The 4144-nt window shown below is 40.0% G+C and overlaps 1 pseudogene; it reads right to left on the bottom strand.

Annotated features, from left to right (window-relative positions):
• Positions 1 to 3010: 3010 nt before the first annotated feature.
• Positions 3011 to 3940, bottom strand: LOC103081200 (protein FAM76A pseudogene; annotated as a pseudogene).
• Positions 3941 to 4144: the final 204 nt, after the last annotated feature.

The following is a 4144-nucleotide window of genomic DNA, read 5'->3' as shown; positions in this document are numbered from 1 at the left end:
CCAAAATATTCATGGATTAAATGGTATATCTGAGAGTTTCTTTAAAATTATGTGGAGAAATGAGTGGAGTAGAAATAAAAATTTAAAAGTGTTATAGGAAAGTAATGGATATATACAGTTTTATTGTGTCTTTTCATATCCTTCTAAAAACCATTTTTTAAAATCGTGGTTAGATACACATAAAATTTACCATCTTAACCATTTTGAGTGGTATTAAATACATACACAGTGTTGTGCAACCATCACCATAATCCAAGCCCATAACTCTTTTCATCTTGTAAAACTGAAACTATAAAATCATACTCCCTCCCCCCAGCCCCTGCAACCACCATTCGACTCTGTCTTTATGAGATGTGACTCCATACCTCCTATAAGTAGAATCATACAGTATTTGTCACTCGTGATTAGCTGATTCCAATGAACATAATGCCCTCAAGGTTCATGCATGTTGTAGCGTAGTAAAGAACTTCCTTCCTTTTATTCCAGTGTATGGATGGACCACACTTTGTGTATCCATTCATTCTTTGATGAACACTTACGTTGCTTTACATATTTTAACGATTGTGAATCATGCTGCCATGAACATGGGTAAACAAGCATCTCTTTGAGACCCTACTTTCAGTACTTTAGGGTATATACCCAGAAGTGGAATTGTGGGAGAATATGGTAATTCTTTCAGTTTTCTGAGGAACTACCATACTGTTTCTGCAACTGCTTTACATCTTACATCCCTACCAGCAGTGCACAAGGATTCCAGTTTTTCCACATCCTTGTCCATACTTTCTGGGGTTTTTTTTTTTTTGATAATAGCCATCCTAATGTGTATGAGGTGATACCTTATTGTAGTTTTCATTTGCATTTCCCTAATGATTAGTGATTCTGAGCATCTTTTCATGTGCTTATTGGCCACTTGTATGTTTCTTTTTTTATTCAATATGAATTTTTATTAACACACATTTTTCAAAGTCTGTACAAACCAAAACATCCCTGTGTTTTAAAAGGTCCATTATCAAACATACAAATAAATAAAAGGTGTTACCAAAAGTTAGCTACTCAATTTCATGGTAAAACAGTGTCATGATTTTTAAAAACCAAAATTTCAAGACTGAGGTTTCTGCCTTCCCTTTTTAGAACTTGTGGAAAGTTAGAAAATGTGTGGATTTGCTTTATATTAAATGCCAAGACCTTAAAAAAAGATTTAGTATAAAACTAAATGTGTTTTTACATTGTCACTTCATGTAACAATTTCTCAAGTCTTTAAAATTAAAAAAAAATGACTATTTTCACAATCTTTTCCCCATAGTCAATGTAAATGCATCTGAAAAATATTATCTGACAGTTTTTTACCTAAACGTTTCTCATTCAAAAGTTACAAAACTGTTTAGCACTGCCATTTCCCTTGCTTAGAAGGGAAAATTACATCCTCTACTAGAGTGATAGATAAGTAACACGGTCCATTGTTCCTCTGACCAGAAGGAAGTCACTCATTTCCACATCTCTGTCCAATTATGTGCATGGCTCCCCTTGCGAGAATGCTCACCAATTAGAAGCATTTGCTCCTAGGAAATGCCTAGCAAGTTAAACTTACTGCTACACTTTTGGTAGACTGACGTACAAATGTCATCTGCCCTTATGATTACCTTTAACTCTAGTTCTGCCCCCTGCATTAATGATTCCAAGGTAGCCAGTTTTCCTGTTTCATGACACACTACACATCTCTAGTTCCTTTCACAAACATCATACAGAGGACCTGAGACAATGGCTAGAAATGCCAATCTATCCTCGGAAAAGGAAATCCATGTGCCTGAAGGGAAAACAGGAGAAAATTCAGGCTGGGGCCAAGCTGCTTTTGAGAGAGAAGCACCTGTTTTCAACACATTTCCATTAAAAGCAGGGCTGGGTGGGGAGGAGTGGGGAAGGGGTAGGTGATATCACTGCCCCAGTCAGGCTTACGGTCCCTACTAGAGCAGCTCATACTAACCTCCAAGATGCTCTGTAGGCCAAATATTATCCCATTTTGAATCAGGTAAAAAAAAGTTACCTGAAAATGGCCCAATATGACAACGGATATAAGGGTATTTTTTAAAAAAGAGGTGGCAGTGTGAGAATTTAAAATCAGTCACATAAAACAAGAAAGGGGTAGGGGAGAGAAGTGTCCAGTACAACCTGGACAACCTTTCCTTCTGCCCTTAAGTACCTTTTGGAGGATTTCTTGGAAGAGCATGTAAGAAGATACTTAACTCCATACTTACATATTGAATTGTTTCACCTTAGCAATCAGTTTTTAAGACTCCAAGGTAACAAGAAAGGAAAGATCTGATTCTTTTGCTAAACGCTAGAGTAGGACCTTTTTTTTAAGAGGCATCACTTTTACGAGAAGAATGAGCTAGGCTACCATTATTCCTTTATCAAGAAAAAGTTTCTTTTTTAAAAAAGTAAATTAAAACTCTGGCTATACGTAGTTCAAAGTTCATACATAATATACCTGGAAAAAAAACCAAAGAGTATATACCCTGAAGCAAAATGTTTATTGGAGAGAGAAAGTCTCTTCCACTGTACCAAGTCTTAAGGTGGCAGTTTTCAAAGTTCAGAGGGTGGCAGTGATATGTAATTAATGCCAAACTGTTTGCTCATGGGTATGGCAGGATGCAATGATGGACCAAAAAAAACCAAAAAACCATTCTGCACATAACACTGAGCAGTGACCAGCAACACACACAGAAAAGTAACAAAAGAGAGACAGTAGTACTGAGAGAAGGATTTGGGATAGAGAGAGGGGAGTGAGGGAGAGTAAGAGAAAGAGAGAGCCTGAAACCCCAAACATTCAAGCATGCAGTCATAATACGGCACAAACCAGGTGTTTCCATTCAGCCCACTGCAATCGCACAAAGAAGGGTAACTATAGTAAAATAGAGATTTCTTAAGAAAGCTTGCAATTCCCAGAGAACAGCCAGGTTGCCACCCTGAGCCAGGACTCCGTTGCTATTGCCAGGAGCGTCCTTGTGGTCTCTCATGGAGAGGTTATAGCTCCTGACTTCTCGTTCTTGGACAAGGCAGCTGCTTGGCTTCAGGAGCTCTCGGTTTTTGGCCTGCAGTTGTTCTGTAACTTCTTTGTGGGTTTTCTCCATCCGGTTCATTTTGGCTCTCATCTGAGATGCTTGGTATTGAAAACCAGGCTTCAACTCCGTGACCTTCTCTTCTCTAAAATCATCTGATCCTTGTCATGCAGCATCTTCTTCAGAGTGGCTGCTGCCTCCTTCAGTTGGGCAAAGATGACAGAGTGGTCAGTGCCTGGTGAGTCCAGAGCCAGGTCTGAGGAAAAGCTATCGCCATTGGTTGTGATCAACTCAAACCGGGATTTTTTCTTTGGGATTTCCTTTTGAATTGAAGATGTAGGAAGTGTTTTCTGACTGTTGCAATGGCTGCCACCACTGTACTGCTCCTTCTGCTCCTTCTCCTGGTGGCTGCTCAGGTGCTTCCTCTGCTCTTTGGTCTTCTGAAGGACCCATTTGTATGAAAGTGTGTGCAGCCAGCATAACAATTTCCCGTCTACCTTTTTTCTATCATCTTTCCTGTCAAATGCACACTGCTGCTTGCACTGTTCACAAGAATATGGTGGCCCACACTTCTCTGAACTTGTGCAGCGCTGGCATTTTGTTGCCAATGAACGCTGCAGTTACACTGCAGTGCTGACGAGGTTTGGGCATTCCATACAACTGCACATTCTGAGCACATTTCTTGCATACTGTATTGGTTTTACTCTCCTGCTGGTACTCAGTCCTACAGTAGGTGCACTTCACAACAGGGTGTACAATCCGACATTCCTTGCACAGCTGCTGCCCTGAGACAGCGCCTCGAAGGGGAAGTGCTGGGGGCATTTGGTGCAGGCTTTCCTCACCGCCCTACGGGCCCCGCCCGCCGCTTTCTCTCTTGTGTGTTTCTTCGGAGAAATGTCTATTCACGTTCATTGCCCATTTTGGATTTGGTTGGTTGGGTTTTTTTGAGTTTTAGGAGTTCTCTATATATTCTGGATATTAATCCCTTATCAGATACATGATTTGCAAATGTTTTCTCACATTTTATGTGTTGCCTTTTTACTCTGATGATAATGTCTTTAGATTCACAAATTTAACCTCAAGCAGCC

The sequence above is a fragment of the Lipotes vexillifer genome, unplaced genomic scaffold, assembly GCF_000442215.2.
Source record: "Lipotes vexillifer unplaced genomic scaffold, Lipotes_vexillifer_v1.1 C27443586, whole genome shotgun sequence".
In the NCBI taxonomy this organism is placed as follows: domain Eukaryota; kingdom Metazoa; phylum Chordata; class Mammalia; order Artiodactyla; family Lipotidae; genus Lipotes; species Lipotes vexillifer.
The sequence above is the reverse complement of the archived record's forward strand: the minus strand, read 5'-3'. Positions and strand labels throughout refer to the sequence as shown.